The sequence below is a fragment of the Chiloscyllium plagiosum genome, chromosome 46, assembly GCF_004010195.1.
Source record: "Chiloscyllium plagiosum isolate BGI_BamShark_2017 chromosome 46, ASM401019v2, whole genome shotgun sequence".
Taxonomy (NCBI): Eukaryota; Metazoa; Chordata; class Chondrichthyes; order Orectolobiformes; family Hemiscylliidae; genus Chiloscyllium; species Chiloscyllium plagiosum.
This window is the reverse complement of record NC_057755.1, coordinates 8,857,183-8,879,508: the sequence shown is the minus strand read 5'-3', so window position 1 is coordinate 8,879,508 and position 22,326 is coordinate 8,857,183. Positions and strand designations below refer to the sequence as shown.

At 43.3% G+C, this 22,326-nt stretch overlaps 1 long non-coding RNA gene across 1 annotated transcript; it reads left to right on the top strand.

The window, feature by feature from the left end:
- Positions 1-235: 235 nt before the first annotated feature.
- Positions 236-14,696, top strand: LOC122544137. The gene is made up of 2 exons (XR_006310272.1): positions 236-320; positions 13,359-14,696. It is a non-coding gene; the product is annotated as an uncharacterized LOC122544137 (long non-coding RNA).
- The last annotated feature ends 7,630 nt before the right edge of the window (positions 14,697-22,326 follow it).

Sequence of the window (22,326 nt, the reverse complement as noted above, 5' to 3'; positions counted from 1 at the left end):
CATTTTTATTATAGAACAGGCTGAGACAGCATTTATTCCTCTTACTTAGTATCACTTCAGAATGTGGTGGAGAGCTGGCTTCTCAAATGAAAATGCAGATCATTTGGTGTTAGAGCATTGACAGAGAGTCACAGAGTATGGAAACAGACTCTTCGGTCCAACCCATCCATGCTGACCAGGTTTTCTCAACTGAACTAGTCCCATTTCCTTGTATTTGACTCATATTCCCCTAAACCTTTCCTCTGCATGGAGCTGTGCAAATGTCTTTTAACTGATCCAGCAACACTGAAGGAACGGTGAAGTGTTTCCAAGCCAGAAAGGTGAGTGTCTTAAAGGGAACTTACAAGTGGTGTCATTCCCATCAATCTATTGCTTCCAGATATTAGCGGCTGTGAGGGTGAGAGGGAGCTGTCTGAGGAACCTCGGTGAGCTGCTGCAATGTGTTCTATAGATGTTACATCCTGCTGTTATTAAGCGATAGTGGTAGAGAGGGACAGACTGAGGTTTTGTGAATGTGGTGACAATCACGTTTTCTGATATATGCTGGAATAAACGTGAACTACTGCAGATGCTAGTTATCTGTAATAGTCAAAGACAAAGTTGAATATATTCGAAAGATCTGTAATGTTTTGTGCAGGGAGTGAATAAAAATATGATTTTGAATTCTCTTATGACTTCTTCAGAATTTTCCAGGATCTTTGATGGTGTTGAGCTTGTTGAGTGTTGTTGGAGCTGCACTCATCGGATCGGTATTTGCAGTATTCACCAATACTCCTGACCTATGTCTTGTAGATGGTGGGACAGGCTTTGGGGAGTCAGGAGGTGAGATTTTCGTCACAGAATTCCCAGGCTGTCACCTACTCTTGGAGAAACAATACTTATAGGGCTAATGCAGGGCTGGATTTGGGTTATTAGAAATCCTTAGGATGTTGATGGTGGTGGATTCTGGAAAGGCAGCATTATTGAATGTCCAAAAGTGTTGTTTAGATTCCCTATAGTTTGCGATAGTAATTTCCTGACACCTATGCCGATCAGCTGTTGTTTACTACTCTTCCACAAGATCATAAATACATAAGATACAGGATCTAAATGAGGCTATTTGGCTCAGCAAATCTGCTCTGCCATTCAATCGTTGCTTATATGGTTCCTAAACCCCATTATCCTGCGTTCTTGCTGTGGCCTTTGGCTCCCTCATACATCAAAAAACTATCTCTATCTCCGAAGCATTCCAGTGTACTTCCAGTGACTTTCACAAATTTACCATCCTTTCTCTGAACAAATTCCTCCTCATGTCAATTCTAAAGTTTTGTCCCTGAGGCTGTGCCTTTAGATCCTGCTCTCTCCTATCAGTGGAAACATCTGATCCAAGTGTACTCCATCCAGGTCTCTCCGTGTACTATAAGGTTCAATCTGATTTCCCTTCATATTTCTGAACCCCATCGTGTACAGACCCAGAGTGCGCAACCACTTCTCATAGGACAAACCCTTCATTTCTAAAACCATTCCTGCGATCCTCTTCTGAACCCCTTGCAATTGAAAAACATCCTTCCTTATGCACTGTGCCCAAAGTTGCTCACGATATCTTGTGTAATGTGTTAAATGTCTACTGATGAGTACATGAAACTGATGAGTACATGAAACTAATGAGTACATTAAACGTTCACCTTTACTGCATAGATGAGTTGTTTAAATTTTCCACGTAGTTCAACAAGTTTATCTTTCTGTGATGACAGCAACAATTTTCTAATAATTGTTCGTATTCGAAGATTTTTTTTTTGCTTCTTGGTGATCCAATATTCATGTGTGTGTATTTTTTATTGTTTGATTATTTTTCAAAGGGCAATGATTAGCACACGATGTAAAATATTGTCATACATGATCAAACACAACAATGCAAAATAACTTCAATTCTGAACCATCATATTAGCAGCACCAGGTTCCGCCCATATAATCAACGAGGTAAAAACAATGACTGCAGATGCTGGAAACCAGATTCTGGATCAGTGGTGCTGGAAGAGCACAGCAATTCAGGCAGCATCCGAGGATGCTGCCTGAATTGCTGTGCTCTTCCAGCACCACTGATCCAGAATCCGCCCATATAATGACTGGTGCCACTGGGTCTGTCCGTTGCGAGCATGAATCAATAATTACACAGCATGATGCCTGAGACTAGTTAATATGTCAGTCTACAATCCGACTGTTGCAATTTCAAACAAGTGGGTTACCTTCGCTCCCCAGCAGATTGCCAGCAGCAGTCAACTGTGTTTGTGTCAATGCTATGAATGCCTGCTTTTGGATCAGAGAGTACTACGTTCAAGTCCCACTTGCTACAGTGGTGTGTCATAACATCTTTGAATAAGTTGGTTGAAAAAAATGTCGAATATTTTCAATTACTGGCACTGTCTGTTTAGGGAGGTCAATCAGATCATATATGGTGTTGAGGAACTTGTTCAGAGTATTAGGCCAAGATTGTTTTCAGGTCATCGAGTTAAACGTGTCCTTCTTTTACTCCTGGAAAGTTCTTTTGTGCAATTTAACATCATCATTTTATCAAATAGATATTTTCCTGTCAAGGTGCACCAACAGGATGACAATTCCATGGGAATGATAATTAATCTTCGTCAGTTTTGCCATTTCAGAACTTTCACACGTTCTGCGTTTCTTTCTCTAGGATGGTCCACAGAATCGTAGAATGCCGATGGTGTGAAAGTAGGTCATTCGCTCTTTGATTCCACACCAATCTTCCTAAGGATATCTAACCCAGACACGTAGTTACCCCCTTCATTATTCCCATACTTTTGCATTACCTATGGCTACTCCACCTAGCCTGCACATCCCCAGATACTATGAGACAAATTACCATGGCCATACCACCTAAACTGCACATCTTTGAACTGTGGGAGTGAACCGGAGTACTTACAGGAAACCCACACAGACACAGGGAGAACTTGTAAACTCCTCACAGGCAGTCGTCCAAGCATGGGTTTATACCCAGGTCCCTGGCGCTGTGAGCTCAGTGCCAAACACGTAGCCAACGTGCAATCCCCAAGCAGTTGTTTCGTTTCTGTATACCTTGGTCTATTTTTCCTCCCTACGTTAATGGTTCCGTTTTTGAGCGTGGTCCTCAATGCCTTCTACTTGGAGTTCTGCACTCAACTGTTCGTAACCAGATTTCTTTCTTACAGTTCAAAGATCGAACATGGTGGTACATTAATTTCATTTTGCTGATTTCTTCCGCAGCTCTTCCTCTCATGCTTTGATCTTCTCCAAAGCTTGAATTCTCACACTTCCATGATCTGTACAAATTTCTGATGTAATATAAGGACATAGGAAACAGCTGCCAGCTATTCTATCAGAACACAGCTCACCTGTCTCAACACTTCTTTTGTCCAGCTCCACGAGGTTCTCAACTCCTTAATATTTCAAAAACCTGTCGCTCTCTGCTTCAAATGCATTCAGTGATCTCGCTTCCATCATTTTCTGGGCAGAGAATTCCAGACATTGACTACCGTCTGATAGAAGCAATTCCTTTTAAGCATGGTCAGTAAATTTGCCAATGGCACCAACATTGGTGGTATAGCAGACTGTGAAGGTTATCTCATATAACAATGGAATCTTGATCAATTGGGTCAATTGGTCGAGGTGTGGCATATGGGGTCAAATTTCAAAAAAATGGGAGGTGCTGCCTTTTCGTCAGATGTTCAAGGGCAGGACATTTATAGTTAATGGAAGGGCACTGAGCAGTGCTGTCAAAAAGAGAGACATCATGGTTCATGTAGTAGTGTTTGGATGTTGTGTCACACGTAGACAGGCTGGTAAAGAAGGCAGTTGGAATGCGTCATAGCTCAGATCATTGAGTACAGGTTGTGGAATGTCACGTTGCAGTTTATGGTACGTTGGTGAGTCCAGTTTTGGAATACTGTGTACAGTCCTGATCACTTGCTATCGAAAGCACAATATTAGATTCGAAAAGGTTCAGTTAAAGTTCATTAGAATTTTACCAAGGCAGGACCGTTTCAGTTATAAGGATAGGCAGAATAATCTGAGGCCCTTTTCGTGTACATTATAGAAGTTGATAAAATCATGAGGGGCATGGATACAGTGAATAACAAAGCTACTTTCTCTACGGTGATGGGACGGGTAGGAGACCATAATTTTAAAGGGTTAGGAGAAAAAATTGGAAGAGACCTGCGTAGCAGGTTTTTGACATAGTGCATGGTTCGTATGTAGAATGAACTTTCCAAAAAAAGTGATGGACGCAGGCCCAGTTACAACATTAAGAGGATATTTGGACAAGTACACGACAAGGCAATGCTTAGATGGAAAAGGGCCATATGCAGGTGCATAGGACTACTTTAAAGAGAAAATGAGGTCTGCAGATGCTGGAGATCAGAGATGGAAATGTGTTGCTGGAGAAGCGCAGCAGGTCAGGCAGCATCTAGGGAACAGGAGAAGGGCTGTTAAAGTTCATTAGAATGATTCCTGAAGAAGGGCTAATGCCCGAAACGTCGATTCTCCTGTTCCCTAGATGCTGCCTGACCTGCTGCGCTTCTCCAGCAACACATTTCCATCATAGGACTACTTTAGTTTGGGAAACTCCGTTGGCATGGACGTGTTACTTCGAAGGCTCTGTTTCTGTGCTGTGTGAAACTATGATGGAAAAGCAACGTTAAATTTAAGATGTTTCACATCAGGAAACATTATAATGAACACCAGTAATTGGACCACGGACACATGTAACATTAAACAGGAACGATCCTCGATAAGTAAGAGGCAAAGTGAATTCCCTATGTTATACCCCCTTATCATTGAAGCTAACTGCATAGCTGCAAGCTTCCCCTGATTTAAAACGATCGAGACTTCAATTGGACCTCAACTCCTTGCCCAAGTAAATAAATTAAAAGAAATAAATGAATGCAGCAGCAGTTATTTCTTACTTCAGAATCTCAGTGTGGCTAAGCATAACCTCACTCCCAAGTCTGTAGACTGAAAATTACTTTTGCCTCAACAAGGCAAATGTTAAGGAATTGCTTCTTTCACTAATTCATTGGATCAAAGCGATAATTCTCCAGGTGTGATCAATTGCATATTGGCATTGCCGTTTTGGGTCTGCCCTTGGCTGAAAACAACCCAAGGTTGAAATAAATCCCCAGAGCTGGTAACCCATCACCTAACACCCTTTATTTATATGTGCAAAGGGCTTGGCACTTGTCCAGCTTCCTTGGAGCCACCTCTCAGAATGAACAGAATCTCTGACACTCCTATTTATATCGGTCAGCCAGGGCTCCCTGTTTCGATCAGGTTTACAGCCCCAATCAGTGAAAACACATTCTGTGAGGTCTCCCTGGTCGACATCGTTCACATCACCACAACGATGGCCGAAAGTGGCTTGCATTTGGCTTAGAACCAGCTTGTGTTACAACACTGTGTTCGAACTCCTCTCCTCATTCAACCAATTACACAGAAAAGCTCGGCTTGGCGAGTAATCTGTTAAAATGGGTGACAGACAATTCCAAAATTTCACTATTTTAACAAGTAACATCAAATTATTTTAGCGATTTTTGAGAAGATTTGCAGCTCAGGTTTATGATAAGTATTTAGGTTAGCTCGTTGAACTGGAAGGTTTTATTTCAGACGTTTCATCACCATGACTAATTACCATCTCGAATTAAGCGGTGGCGGTATGACCCGCCTCTCAATTTATAAGTTTTCGTTTCCTAAGGTGAACATGAACACCAAATAGCCACCAAAAGACACGACCCACTATCACTAGTTTCCATACATACAGACAGAGAAGGACACCACTTTGAATGGGATAATGCACACATCCGAGGACAGATGAAACAAAGACACACACGAGAATTATTAGAGGTACGGCATTCTAACCCGAACTCCATCAGTAAACACATCGACTTAGATCCCATCTATGTTATCTTTCCAAAATAACAATGACATCACCCACCTTCAGAAACCAAGACCTATTAATAAAAAAGCGGGAAATGCCACCAGCTCTTCACCAGAGACTCTCACTGATAATGTTGCTAAGTTACAGTAACGAAACCTCTGAAAACAATCCTTCCAGCTCAGCGAGCTAACTTACTTAATTATCATTTTATTTTCCAACTCTAAAAGTGAACATTACACAAAAGAAATCACAAATTTAAGCCCTCCTTTCTCTTAACTGCTTACAGTCTGCTTCCAAATTTATAACAATATACTGCTCCAATAATACACTTACTAACTTTATATTAACTTAATATGAAAATCACACATGTCTTTGTCATCTTCTTTGACTTCAGCCTACTGCGTGGTGATATTCCTGGGTCGTCTTCTTTATATTTATTGTTAGTATGTTTCATATGAAAAAGGTACTTTTGATAGACAGTATTTTCCAATTCTTTTGAGAACAAGATGTGAGATGGGTAATTAGCTCACCAGGAGTTTCTTTCGATACAGCAGTTGCTCTCTGACCAATTTACAAAATGTCCACATTTTTGCACACACCAATCCCTCCGCCCACCCCAAACATGGGATTGCCTCTTTTGTCCGATGTTGGCAAAACAATAAATTCAACCTCGATTGGGTTTTGGTATCCTGACACATAATCTACACTCATTGGTTTAATTCGAATTGTTCTCAAAACAGGAATCAAAACTGATTAATTTATTTCACAGCCAATTGTTAAGTATTTTCAATTTTCCAGAACACTCTGGGACTGCTGTCTCTCAGTTCAGCATTTTCTTGTTCTTAAAGGTTCAGCACCTGTCTTCAACTTCATAACGTTTGTTTGTTATAGTATTACAGTAAAGTATGAGTCATGACGTTTGCAGCTTTGCAGAGAGATTACATCCAAGGTAACAGACTAAGGTAATAGACAAAAGGTCCAGTTAGAGACATGCAGTTGTTGATGCAGGAACAGCTGAATAAGGACACCCTTGACTATGCTGATAGAAGAATTCCATACGCAGCTGCTTTAAAGATTGGGAGCCTTCACAAATAGATTTACATTGGTTGAGACTTCCAGGTGTTCATAGTTAAATAAAGTCATAGAGTCATAGAGCTATACAGCATGGAAACCCGTCCATGCCGACGAGATATCCCAACCCAATCTAGTCCCATTTGCCAGCACCCAGCCCATATCTGTCTAAACCCATCCTATTTATATACTCATCCAAATGCCTCTGAAATGTTGCAATTGTACAAGCCTCCACCACTTCCTCTGGAAGGTCATTCCATGCACGTAACACCCTCTGCGTGAAAACGTTACCCCTTAGATTTCTTTTATATCTTTCCCTTCTCACCCTAAACCTATGCCCTCTAGTTCTGAATTAGTTTGTTTTGAATTAGTTACAGAGTTTGATTACATGTGCACATAACCTTAAAAGAACCCAATTAGCATTAAAGAGATTCCACCACAAATCCTCTGGACAATACGGGAAGGCTCCCATATTATTGCAGGGTCTATTGAAATGCATGTGCAGACGTCAGCAGGAATGTGGTAATATACAGCACGTACTGAGAAAGCTCCAAAGATAGAGATAAGGGCGTCTGGGAAAAAGTAATAACACCATAGAAGTCCAAGACCATTTCAGTTTCCAGCAGCAGGAAGAGTGGGTGCTTGGACCAGGGGCCTGTTGGGAAAGGTGAGTCACCTGAAGAAAACTTTAAAATCTTGCCTCGAGCGTCGGCAGGCATAGCATCAAGGAGGGTCAAGGTTTCTGGGAAAGGAGGGACCTTTTTCTTCCATCAGCTATATAAGTGAGTGTTTTCTAAACTCGAGACCCTACCCTTGTAGGGCTTCCCACACATCCACCTCCTCTAATCTTAAACACCAGGGACACATCAGGTAAAATTCTCCTTTGTTTCCTTTCTGATAAGGGGACTTGTAGGAATGGTAATTCTGGGAGAAGAATGTTCCTCCTGTATGATGTTTGATGTGTGGGACGCCATTAGTGTCCCATCCATCTGCAGGAACTGCACTCAAATCTTGCTGCTCCATTACCGTGTTCGCGAACTGGAGCTGGAGCTGGATGAACTCCGAAACATTCGGGAGGTAGAGGCTGTGATAGATAAGAGATACAGCGAAGTAGTTACCCCTGGGCACAAAGAAAGCTGGGTAATTTTTAGAAGCGGGTAAACAGTCGGTGCAGTGATCCTCTGTGGTCGTTCCCCTGAAATACAAGTATACCGTTTTGGATACTGTTGTGGGCGGGGGGCGACTTACCAGGGGCATGCATTGGGTTCGGGTCTCTGGCAGAGTCTGACCGTGTTGCACAGTAGGGAAGAAAGGATAGGAAGACAGTGTTAGTCACTTTGTGGACTCAATAGTTATAGGGTCAGATAAAAGGTTTTTTTGAAATGCATGAGACTCACGGTTGGTGTGTTGCCTCACAGGCGCCAGGGTCCGTGATGTCTCGGATCGTTTCTTTAATGTCCTGAAGGGAGAGGGTGACCAGCCCCAACTCATAGTCCACGTGGGTAGCAATGACATAGGGAGAAAGAGGGATAGGGATGTAAGGCAGGATTTCAGGGAGCTAGGATGGAAGCTGAGAGCTAGAACAAACAGAGTTGTTATCTCTCTTTTGTTACCCATGCCACGCGATAGCGAGCAAAGTAATAGGGAGACATATCAGCTGAACACGTGACAGCAGTGATTATGCATGAGAGAGGGTTTCAGTTATATGGATAACACGGGTCATTCTGGGGAACTTGCGATCTCAGCATTCAGGACGGTCTTCACTTGAACCAAAAGGGCACTAAACCCCTGCGTGGGAAATTTGCTGGTATTATTGGGGGAGGTTTAAACGAGCTCACCATGTGGGTGAGAACCTGTGTTGTAGTTCCACTACACAGGTGGATGAGAGTAGGGAGGACACGGTTAGGATTTCTCGGTCACAGGTGTGTGCAGGCAGGAAGCATACTGGATTTAAGTGCGTCTGCTTCCATCTGTCTACTTCAATAGCCGGGGTGGCACGGTGGCTCAGTGGTTAGCACTGCTGCCTCACAGCACCAGGCTCCCAGGTTCGATGCCAGCCTTGGGTGAACGTCTATGTGGAGTTTGCACATTCTCCCTGTGTCTGCATGAGTGTGCTCTGGTTTCCTCCCACAGTCCAAAGATGTGCAGGTCAGGTGGATTGGCCATGCTAAATTGCCCATAGTGTTAGGTGCATTAGTCAGAGAGAAATGGGTCTGGGTGGGTTACTCTTCAAAACGTCGGCGTGGACTGGTCGGGCCGAAGGGCCTGTTTCCACACTGTAGGGAATCTAATCAATACTTCAATAATGTAGGTGAGCTTGCAACATAGATGGGTTCCTGGGACTTCGATGCTGTGGCCATTACTGAGACATGGATAGAGCAAGGTCAAGAGTGGCTGTTGCAGGTTCCAGGATTTAGATTTTTCACTTTTAATCTTTCATTTCAGGAAAGGTAGTAAAAGAGGGGATGGCGTGGTTTTGTTAGTCAGGACTGTGTAACAGTAGCCGAAGGAACATTTGAAAATGACTCTTTGAATGTGGTGGTAAAGGCTGATGTTTGAAACAGGAGAGGAGAGGTCTCTGGGAGTTTTTTACTGGCCTCCGCAAAGTTCCACGGATGTGGAGTAGAGGGTTGGCAAGTCGATTCTGGGCACGAGTGAAAAAAATAGGGTGGTCATTATGGTGGACTTTAATTTCCCCAATATTGATTAGAAATGCTATAACTCTAGTACGTCGGATTGATTAGTCTTTTTGTCAAAATGTGTGCAGGAGGGTTTCCTGACACAGAATGTTGAAGGGCGGACAAGAGGGAATAGAGGGATCTATTCCTCGTTTAAGAACCTGCCCAGGTGTTTGATTTTGTGATAGGTGAGCAGTTTGGATAGAGTGACCATAATTCGGTTACGTTTAGTTTAGCAATAGAAAGCGGTAGGCACTGGCCACAGAGCAAGATGTATAGATGGGGGAACACAATTATAATGCGATTAGGCAAGACTTAGTATGCATAGAATGGAGCAACAAAAAGCAGTGGGTGGGGACAATCGAAATGTGGAGCACGTTTTAGGAAGAAACATTGCATGTCCTTGACAGGTATGTCCCTGTCAGGCAAGGACGAAGTGATAATGTTAGGGAACCGTGATTTACTAAAGAAATTTTATCTCTTGTTAAGCAGAAGAGGGAGGCTTATGTGGCGCTGATGGCTAGATGGCACAGATGAGGCGATGGACAATTACAAAGAAGCTAGGAAGGAGTTAAAGAGACTCTTAAGAAGAGCAAGGTGGGGTCATGAGCAGTCTTTAGCAGGTTGAATGAAGGAGAACCCTAAAACTTTCTGTAGATATGTAGGAATAAAAGGATGACGAGAGTCGGAATAGGGCCAGTCAAAAACAAAAGTGGGAAGTTGTGTGTGGAAGTGAATGGATTAGTAAGTTTGCAGATGACAATGCAATCGGTGGAGTAGTGGACTGTGCAGAAGAATGTTACAGGCTGCTGGGAGACTTAGATAAACTGCAAAACTAGGCTGAAATATGATAATAGGAGTTCAATAGGAGATAAATGTGACGTGATTCACTTTGGGAAGAATAAGAAGAAGGCAGAATACTGCGTCATTGGAAATATTTTGGTAGTGTGGATGTGCAGAGGGATCTTCCAGTCCATGTACAGAGATCCCTGAAAGTTGTCACGCAGGCTGATAGCGCTAGTAAGAGTGCATATAGTATGTTAGGTTTTATTGGTAGAGGGATTGAGTTCCGGAGCCGTGATGTCTTGCTGCAACTATACAAACGATAGTGTGGCCTCGCTTGGAGTATTATTTGCAGTTCTCGTCGTCCCATTACAGGAAGGATGTGGAAGCATTGCAAAAGGTGCAGAGGAGATTTACCAGGATGTTGCCTGCTCTGAAATAAAGGTCTATAGAGGAAAGGCTGAGGGACGTGGGTCTGTTCTCATTGGAGAGAAGTATGCTAAGAGGCGATTTAATAGAGACATACAAGATGATCAAGATGAACAGTGAGAGTCATTTTCCTAGAATGATGGTATCTACTTGTAGGAAAGGGCATAGCTGCAAATTGAGGGGTGATAGATTTAAGACAGATGTTAGAGGCAGGTTCTTCACTCAGAGATTGGTAAGAATGTGCAATGTCCTATCTGCCAATGTAGATATCTCAGCGACATTTATGAGATTTAAACAGTCGTTGGATAAGCATATGGATGATGATGGGATTGTGTACGGTGATGGGCATGGATTGATTCACAGGTCAGCGCAACATCGAGGGCCGAAGAGCCTGTTGTGCGCTGTAGTATTTATGCTCTATGTTGTCTATAAAGCTGGCCATCACTGATCATGCAGTCACTTGAGTCATTAGATTGAGAGTGTATTTAACACGTTAATAAAATGATTTGTATGTAATGGTGGAATAAAATAAACGTGTAAATGTTTATGTTTCCTTTGTTCAGTGGAGCTGCTTCTGGAACCCCAGGGGTTTCCTCCCACGAGTATAACATCAATACGCTCTTGATGCTGGAACTGGACAGTGAGAGTCATTTTCCTAAAATGAAGACATTTACTTCTGGGAGGGGCAGAGCTGCAAATTGAGGGGTGATAGATTTAAGATAGGTTTTGGAGGCAGGTTATTCACTCAGAGAGTGGTTAGAGCGTGGGATGTCCTACCTGCCAATGTAGTTATCTCAGCCATTTTTCCGAGATTAATACAGTCATTGGAAATGCATATGGATGATAATGGGACAGTGTAGGGTGATGGGCATAGATTAATTCACAGGTCGGAGCAAAATCTAGGGACGAAGGGCCTGTTGTGAACCGTATTGTTTTATGTTCTATATTGTCTGTAAGACTGTCCATCGCTGACCATGCAGTCACATATCTCATTGGATTGGGTGTGTTTTTAACAAGGGAATAAAGTGATTTCTCTGTAATGGTGGAATATAATAAATTCGTAAACGTTTATGTTTTTCCTTTGTTCAGTGAAGCTGCTTCAGGAACCCCTTGGGTTCCCTCCCACTGGTGTAATATCAATAAACTCTCCCATGCTCGAAGTGGACTCCGCATGTTGAGTGATTCATTTTGCCATTCTGCCCCAAACACCACTGTTCATATCACTCCACAAAATTTAGCCTTACAGACGCAAATGGTCTGAATACTAATTAATATAATCAAACTGAGGTCCGAATTTTGACGAGACCATTTTGTCATTCATGTGAGGAAAGTGAACTGACAAACATGTATTTTTGCCCATCCCTACTTGTGTCTTGAGAAGATGAAGTCACTTCCTTGGACTGCCGCATTTTCCTGCTGTGGGTTTATAATACCATGGCGCTCCATGATTATGGCCCATTGATAGTGAAGGATCGATGATGTATTTCTAAGTCAGGATGGTGAGTGTCCAAATGGCAACTTGCAGGGGGTGACGCTTACATGTGTCAGACACCATGCCCTTCTGTATGGAAGTGCTTGTGGCTGTGGTTGATGCTGTCAATGAATCTTTGCTGAATTTCTGCGGTGAGGTTTGTTGGCTGTTCACACTGCTGCTACAGAGTGTTAGTGGTAGAGGAGGTGTACATTTATGTGGATGTGTTGCCAATCAAGCAAACTGTAATCACAATTACAGTGTTACTGCTTTCTGATAAAGTACCACATTTAGCAAGTTTCATAATGATTGTCATATGCTCGTATGCTGGCCCATCTCCGAACTCTACTTCCTCTCATTTACAGGCCTTGCAGATTTGTGACTAACATATGTGAGAAAGCGTGTGATCCCTTTCAGTGACAGTCCAGTCCATATTCAACCATCACAATTCCACTTCATATAATATATATTGTTGTTAGTCCTCATGGAGGAGAAAGTGAGAACTACAGGTGCTGGAGATCAGAGTCGAGAGAGTGGTGCTGGAAAATCAAGTCAGGTCAGGTAGCACCGAAGTAGCAGGAGAATAGACGTTTCAGGCATAAGCCCTGATTGCTCACGTACTCAGTTTCTGATTGCATCCATTGTAGTAAAATATCCTGTCAAAATTACCATTTTGTTTTGATGTTTTTCTTTCATTACCAGCTTAGTTAAGGATGAAGCATCTGCTCAAGATTTCAGTGAATCTGTCAGCATGACTTAATTGCATTAAATAATTCATTATATATGGTTTTTATTCTCAATATTTTTTTTGATTTACTCTGCTTGTCTATTAGTTCCTAAAATATTTTTATTTCATTCTGGTTAGCATAAGTCAATAGGTCTGTTGTAACTTTTCTCTTTGTTTCGTGTAATTGTGTTAATGTATTCGTCTGAGGCAACTGGTCTGATTTAGCAAACATATTATGCTGAGGGTTTTGCTGTGAATCTAATCGTGAAGTAGAGTATTTTATTTTTCTTACAGTTAATTTGGTGGGAATTGTCATCCTGAATCGAGGCAATTGCGGGTTGTCGAAATGCATCACTCGCTATTTATTGGCAATGTCTACAGCAGATCTACTTCTCGTCATTATTAATGTCTTACTGCATCGAATTAACAATCTTTATTTCCCAATTACTTTCTTATCCATCACTCCTGTGTGTGCCTTGAGAGTTGTTATGTTCCTTGCAGCCCTGGACTGTTCAGTTTGGTTCACAGTTGCTTTCACATTTGATCGGTGTGTAGCAATTTGTTGCCAGAAGCTAAGAGTGAGATATTGCAATGCGAAAACGGCATTTGTGGTGATAGTAACTGTGAGTGTGATCAGCTGTTTGCAGTCAATTACATCATATTTTGCATTTATTCCTTCATTTGTTATTGACAATGTACCATGGTTTTGCGTCACAAAACCAGACTATTATACTTCAATATTCTGGAATGTGTATGAATGGATTGACAGTATAATTACACCGTTGCTTCCAATTGTATTGATTTCAGTATTCAATGCTTTGACAGTCAGAAATATTATAAAAGCTAATTACATCCGCTGTCGCCTCCAGGTAAATGGAAATGGACAGAATAGCACTGATCCAGAGGTGGTAAACCGGAGAAAATCCATAATCTTGCTCTTTGCCTTGTCTGCTAATTTTATACTGTTGTGGATTACATATGTCGTACACTCTTTCAACTGGCAAGTAATAAATTATAACTATGAAGACAAGACTTTCAATAATATAATATTTGATCTTCAAGAAATTGGATTCATGCTACGGCTTCTGAGTTCGTGCACCAACACATGTATATATGCTCTAACACAAACTAAATTCAGAGAATAGTTAATCACTGGAGTAAAATATCCATATACTCGAATTGTTAAACTGTGCAAATAAGCATACGTGTCTGGCCTGTATTTTAAGGTGTATTTCCAGTCTTACAACAGGATCTCCAAATTGAAAGACCTTGTGGAATTTACCTGGCAGTATTAACTGAAAAGATGTCAATGTCCTCAGAATTGGAAGGAAAACACTTCGTCACGAAAACTGGAAATAATACCTTGTGTGAAACATTAACGAATTGTATTTCGAATAATGTTTTACTGATACTGAGTAAAACTTATTGCTGTTCAAAGGGCTCAATATTTGCTTTTGTGATTCACATGAAATTATTTTCCAATTTCTAATGTATTTAACACATTGCTTTGTGTCATTAATAAGTTTATATTCTTGCGCTGAAAGGTCAGTGGCAACTTCTTGTGAACATGTTCAGTGACTGAATACGACGGCAATGAAATGCAAAGATTAAACATAAAATCTTCCAAACTGCTGTCACTCTGGAATTTTATTTTACTGGCATTATTCGTACTTGCAATGAGAATATGCAATATTCAAAGCTCTTTTTCACAATTCGCATACAGTTTCTGGCCTTGCTTCCTGAAAACAACTTGTCCAGTTGTTCCCATTGTTGTGTAACGTCTCCCACTATCCATCATTGAAACTACCCTATGGTCAACATTCCTGAACCTTCTTCATTGGGTGTGCCTCGCATTTTGTTTCGTTTCAACTGTTATAAAATGCCAGTTTAGGTTTCAGTTCCTGTCTTCATTGTTCCTATCTCCTTTTTATTTCCAAGTCCATTAATTACAACTCACAGTGGATGTTCATTTACCTCACCATATCTGAGCAGCTTCCAGAACGTAAATGGTCAGCAGCAAGATTAGCTACGAAAGAAATACTGAACACTGATACAAAGTATATAGAAAATTCTTGACACTATTCAGGCCACAACAACCCGCTTAATTGCATCCGTAGCCACAAGCATCCAGCCCCTGCACCATTAGCGCATATTATCAGCAGTGTGTACCAGCCTCAAGATGCACTGCGGAAATGCACCGATGATCTGAAGCAGTACCTTCCAACACGTGACCACTTCCATCCAGACTAGGACAGCAGATGCATGGGAACACCACCCGTTGCACGTTACCCGCCAAGTCACTCAACATCTAGACTGGGGAAATATATCTCTCTTCCTTCACTGTCACTTGGTCAACATCCTGGAATACTCTCCTTAAAGGCATTGTGGATAAATCTACCAGCTGTGGACAGAAAGCAACATTGCGCCACCTGCAAGAGGTAACTAGGGACGGGCGATCAACTTTGGCCCAGCCCCAATGCCTGCAAACTAGCAGACCTGGCAATTTGTGCTCACGTAAGCAATTAAAAACAATTCATCTCTTGTGGCCCCCGGCAGACTCATTCTGCCAACACAGAAATGCCTGTTCTCTTTTACTCCAGTTCAGATTGCCAATAAATTATTATTCATAAAAATAAAATGTAGTCACTAAGCACTGACATAACTGCTAAGGGTCCGGTATCCCTTCACTAAATCAGCCTTTATTTACAAGCGCAGAGTATATGGGATTCAACCAGTCAGCTCGAAGCCAGTAGCTAGAGTGATGAGACGCTCCTGTCTTTTTTTTCTTGGTTTCCTTTTTCTGTTTTCTTTGATTTATCTCCTACGCGAACAATGAACATCAGTGGCGCTGATATTTCGTCCAAAGCACCCGTGTCTAAGTGTCTGTGTCTGTTTGTGTACATACACAGCAAATAAGAAACCATTGAGCAAGAACTTTAACGTATAGTTCCACCAACGAGATAAACACTCAAGTGGCCATGCAACGTTTAACAAGCAAATCCAAATAAGGGAAAGGTCTATGTGTGTAAAGAAAGTGAAGGTGATGGATAAAGAAGAGTTGAAAATGGAGTTGCAGGGGGAAATAAAACACATTATTCCCGCAGTGTTAACCTTTCCCGAAGTGCATCAAGAGCATTGGCAGACATTGCATGCTACCTCTCCAAGGACACCCGGCCTCGAACATCACTGCAGAAGAGGGACAGGCACTCAGCAGAGACCATCTCCAGTTGAACGGTGTCAGCCAGGGGTCACTGATTGACTGGGCCTTTCACCTTGAGTCAATGATCTCATAGTCAGTGAGATCCTCCTGGCCCTCATTACAATGACGACTTTACTGCCCCACCAAGATCGGGGATGTATGCCTACTCTTTCTCCTGTAGCTTCTCCGGGGATATTTTCACCCCAGATGTTGTGACTCTGACTCGGACAAGGGTAACATGACTGGACTGTAACCAATCTCTTGCTCCCAGAGTGCCATGAGACGGTTTCTTCCACCTCTTCAGGTTCTAAAGCTATCGAGTCTGCATGAATGTCAGACTCGGAGGTTCCTTTAGGACTAGACACAGGGTGCGAAGCCACGGTTTCTGACAGACTATCTGTCGCTTCTGAGGGGACAGTTTTGTATTGCTCCTGCCTGATGGCAAAGCAGCAGCTTTCATAAGATCTACATTTTGTTCAAGACCGCGTCACTTACCCAAACTTTGTAAGACATGGGACCTGACTACGCATTGACCTCGACTTGTGCCAATGCGGGGACTTTTCTGTGGTTTCAACACCTAACCGCGTCCGGTGAAGTAAACTGCCTCTCTCCTTTAGAAGCGGCATGTGTTTGGTATTGGTGTTCCTGATGCTGTTTCACCCTCACCCCAGTTCCGGGAATATCAATTTAAATCTCTGTTGTTGATCGTCCTCCCCATCAGCAACTCTGCTGGAGGCTATACCTGTTGTTTTCTGAGCAGTGGTCCTCTGATCGAACAGGACCTGCGACAGTTTTGTATCAAGCGAAACTGAAGACTTTGCCTTTAAACCTGCCTTCAATGTTTGGACTGGTCTTTCTGCCAGACCATTGGACGATTGATGGTATGGAACTGTCTGAACATGCTGAATTCCATTCAACATCAGGAAATACCAGAAATCTCTGCTGGAAAATGACATCCCATTGACCTTGCCCAAACACTTCCAGGAGTTAGCGAGTTTTGAGAAGATTTGTAGCTCAGGTTAAGGTTCTGGATATAGGTTTGCTCGCTGAGCTGGGAGATTCATTTTCAGACGTTTCATCACCATACTAGGTAACATCTTCAATGAGCCTCCAGATGAAGCAATGCTAAATGATTCGTGCTTTCTATTTATATGTTTGTGTTTCTTTGGGTTGGTGATGTCATTTCCTGTGGTGAAGTCATTTACTATGATGATGACATTTCCTGTTCTTTTTTTCAGGAGTTGGTAAATGGGGTCCAGTCAATGTGTTTGTTGATAGAGTTCCGGTCGGAACGCCATGTTTCTCGGAATTCTCGTGCGTCTGTGTTTGGCTTGTCCAAAGATGGTTGCCCCAGTCGAAGAGGTGCCCTTCCTTATCTGTATGTAAGGATACTAGTGACAGTGGGTCATGTCGTTTTGTGGATAGTTGATGTTCATGTATCCTGCTGGCTAGTGCTTTGTCCGGAGGCTCACTGAAGATGTTACCCATTATGGTGATGAAACGTCGGAAAATGAACCTTCCAGCTCAGCGAATAAACCTACATCCAGAAATTCGAGAAGTCTGTGTATTGAAGATCATGCTCACAGCTTTGCAATAATCATCACAGAGATTGATGAATGAACCCTAACCACTGTGAGCCGGTATCCACAACAACCAAGAACATTGAGCTCGTGAAAGGTCCGTATAGTTCACGTGTAACTGAGTTCAGTGTTAACCCAGCCATTTCCATGACTATGGAAGGAACGTTCAGGTGGTAATTTTTAGCATTGTTGTAATGCTGAGCATTGCTCCACGAATATGGCTATGCTGGATCCAATCCTGGCCACCAGACATAACGTCTCAACAACATCTTAATTTTGGAAACCCTTGGATGACCCTGCTGGTGTTCAAATAGTAGCTGGTGGACACATTTACTCAGCACAATCCCTCCTGCACCCCATAATAAAATGCCGCCCTCTGTAATGAGGGATTGCGGATTTATCTCGCTATGAGAATTGGTTTACAGTTTGTTTAAGTCCCCACAATGGCATACTGACCAATCAGATTTCACAATTGTTCTTCCCAGTGCGACCCATTCTGCAAACTGCACTAGTTTGATGATTCCTTCCCTTTTCAGCATTCTGATTTCTGCCTCTGCCTTTCCACTAAAGGAAAATAGCACCAGACAGGCCTTTCAGAATCGGGGAATTGTTTGCCAGTCAACGTGCTAGGTGGCCTTGGCTCCTTTGGGAATCTTTCGACCTTCTTGAAAAAGCTCTGTGTATTTCATTCAGTCTTCACTCAAGCCCGGGCTTCACTTTAGCGTGGAGGCAATAGTCAAGTGTTATCACAGCACATTCACCTCGAGATCCCGGTAATGTTCCAGGGCCCAGCTTCAAATCTTGCCATAGTAGAATTTGAATTCCATGAACATTTTCAATCATGAGTCTGTGATAACCAGGAGTCTGTTTTCGATTGTTGGAAAAACCCGTCTGGACCAACAATGTCCTTTTGGGAAGGCCTACATGCAGTTGACTCTTTACTGTCCACTGGGAAGGACTGCTCGTTATGCAGTGACATCCTCATCCCGTAACTGAGAAAACAAAAGGCACTATTTTCTAATCGAGAAATTCGAGAAATCAAGTGGAAACTGAACCAATTGCTTCTCACACAAGACCGGAAACGAAGTTGTCCACTTAATCTGTAAATGTTGCCTCGCATATGTTTCTCAGTCGAGCTGAAGTCTTCCACAAGCTTAAGAATATGGGTCCTGAGCGAACTTTGTTAAAGATTCGATATGCAATCGCTGATACAGCGGTGCTGGTATCGACTTCCTTTAGAACCAGGTGACCATTTAAACAAATGTTGGTTTTGATTGGTTCTAACTTGGATGTTGCTAAGCAATTTAACTCTTGCAAGCTAGCTGAAGGTGGGATTTCCAGGGTGTGCACACTCCTGGATACCGGTCTATCAGTTCTTTTACTCACAACAGGCCAGCTGGGACTCTTTCACTGTCACAAGTCCGCAAACCGGCAGCAAATACAATGGCTTGCTGGCTTCGATCCTGAATAAAATGTTCCCAGTTTGGCCAAGGTTTGACATTTTTGTGCGGAGGCGGTGGGTTTAGTGTGTGCTGACCTGGAGTGAGTCTGCTCAGGATATGTCCTGTGGTGATGGAATTGCCTTCTCTCAAGTGGTATCCCCAAGTCCATTTGGTCTTTTGAAAGTGGCCTCGTCCGTCGGCATATCCTGCAATTGATATGCTTCACTTGATGCATTTTCAAATGAGAAAGCCGTTTGAAATGTCTGGTTGAAGTCCACTTGGATATTAGGTAGTAGGCAGCTTTGCATGCTTACGCCATTAATCTCACTGTCGTCACAAATGAAGTACCCCCAAAGAGAGCGCTATCCCATCACCAAATCACTTCACCCTTTATTTACACATGTAAAGGAATTGGCAATGCTCTGGTTTTCACGGAGCCAGCTCTCAAAAGGAACAGAACCTCTTACCCTCCTATTTATATATCTTATAAACCAGTACAAATTACAAACATTTGACATTAACGGTTGTATACAAGAAATAGTAAATTACAGGGGAAAGGTTTAGCAAAGCCGGACCCCAGAACCCACCACAAAATCAGTTCACAGGAAAAGGAGGACAAACCTCGAATCCCACCATACATCAAATCAAGAAGGCAACAATAAACGCTATCACATAGAGGCAATCCGACAAACTGAACAATAAAACAGTGCATATATCATAGACACCACTGACAACTCAGCTAACTACCTGTCCCTCCCACCTTCTGGCCACTCTAAGGCAGCCCACCCCTGCCTCTCATCCGGCTTTCAGTCCACCTCATATTCCTTCCGGCTCTCGGTTCACCCTGACACACCTCCTGATCACCTCAAGTCAGCCTGTCGTGTTTGCACTCCTCCAGGAAGACAGCGATCAGATGGTGTACACACCTTCTGGCTTCCCTAGCCGTTCTCTTGCGCTCTCAGACACCTCTAGGACAGCCCGCCTCGGTAACTGCACTGAATGACAGCGTTGATGACAGCCGATTCACCTTCCGGCTCTCGGTCTGCCCCTATATACCATGTGGCTCTCTCACACCCCGACGCACAACTGGGCCTGTGGAAGACCTGACAGAACTTCTTGCCACCTCTAGTACAGCCTGTTCCCCTACCTGGGACGACGGCGCACAGGGCTGTCCAGAGGCCTTGTTGATCTCATTCTGCCTCGATGCACCTCTGGTTCCATGCCGTTCTAACAAACCTTCAGACCACCGCTAGGACAGCCCGTCCCGATTACCCCTTCTTCAGACGACAGCACTCAGAGTTGGCTACGTACCTTCCGGTTCTCAGGGTGACTAACATTGGGGCGGCGTACCCATAACCCAGCTCTCAGAGCAGCCTACACACCTTCTGGTTCACAGGATGGCTTACCATGGCTATCCGTGACAGCTTTCAGGACGACCTATGAGCCTCCCAGCTCACAGAGGAAAATGCTCGAACCAGGGACACATGACAGTGCAGGTGACCACCCCAACAAGCAACAAGACAGTCAATTATCAACAAACAGAGTCCATTCTGGTACAGAGTCCATTACCATAAACAGTCCTCTTAAAAATGTTAAGTCCATTCCAGGAATCAAGTCCACTCCAATATACAAAGTACCTTGTCAGAAATGGAGTCCACTCCAAACTGCAGATTCTATCTCTAAAAACAGGGTCCACAACGGAGGGCAGAGTTCACTCCTGAAGGCAACAAATGCACAACCCACAGCACACAGATATTCAGTGTCCAACGAGTCCTGGCTCATTCAAAGACAACCAGACCCACTCACAGGAACACAGAACATTATGAAGGCGCAGTTAACTCACAGCAGTTTGGTCCACTCCCCAAGGCAGTGTGAATTCCCAAACTCCAGGATACAGCAAGTGCTCACCTTCCAGCAAAAACAAGCGTGTTCAGTCTTCACAGAGGCCTAGTCCTAAAGCCAGGCCTAATCACAGGAACAGCTCATCTGGAAAGTTGACCTCACTTAGAAAGGAATACCAATAACAAACTGACTAAATAATTCAGCCAGTTCAACAATCAGGTTCACCCCAACAAAAAAAAAACAGAATCCAACTCCAGCAACAACACACTGACAGTAGCCCAGTCAGCACAGATAAAGTGCCATAAATTTATAATATTCTAAATCTCTTGTTCATTTTTAAAATTTTTAGTAAATGATACACAGATTACAAAATAATTAACATTAACAGGTGCATGCAGAGAAAGGGCAATTTAAAAAGGGAGAGGAGCAGCAAAGCCAGGATCCAAACCCTACCGTTCAAACAGTTTTCAGGGAAAGGAGGCCAAACCTCAAATCCCAGTCTCAAATCACAAATCAGTAACAATGACAAGGACATAAGACATTCCAATTACAAAGAAAGCAGTGCATAAAATATGCATCCCCTGGCTTTAGGGATAGTCTGCTCACCTTCAGGTTCACAGGAAGGCCCCAGCAATCCAGCAAGCCACCCGCTCCTCCCACCTTCTGGCCACACTAAGACAGCCCGCCATACCACTCCCACCTTCCAGCTCTCGGTCTGCCTCATGCCCCGTCTAGCCCTCGCTACTCCCAGACAAACGTTCTGACCACCTTTATGTAGCCCGTCCGGCTTCCCCAACCCACTAGATGACAGCAGTCAGGACAGCCTACCCACCTTCCGGCTTCCCTAACCGCCCTTCACACCTTCCAGCCACCTGTAGGACAGCCTGCCCCGGTACATGCCCAGAGTAATAACGCTAAGGACAACCGACCCCACTTTCCAACACTTGGTCTGCCCGTACGTACCATCGGGCTCTTGCCCACCCTGACACGCCGTCCAGCCTGTGGACTGCCCTGACACACCTTCTGGCCACCTCTAGTGCTGTTCGTCCCCTTCCCGTGGACGACAGCGCTCAGAACGCCCTACACACCTTCCGGATCATGGAGCGACCAGCATCTGGATGGTTTATCCATCCTTCGGCTTTAGGACAGACTGCTCACCTTCAGGTTTGCAGAACTGCCTAGCCACACTCCAGCTCTCG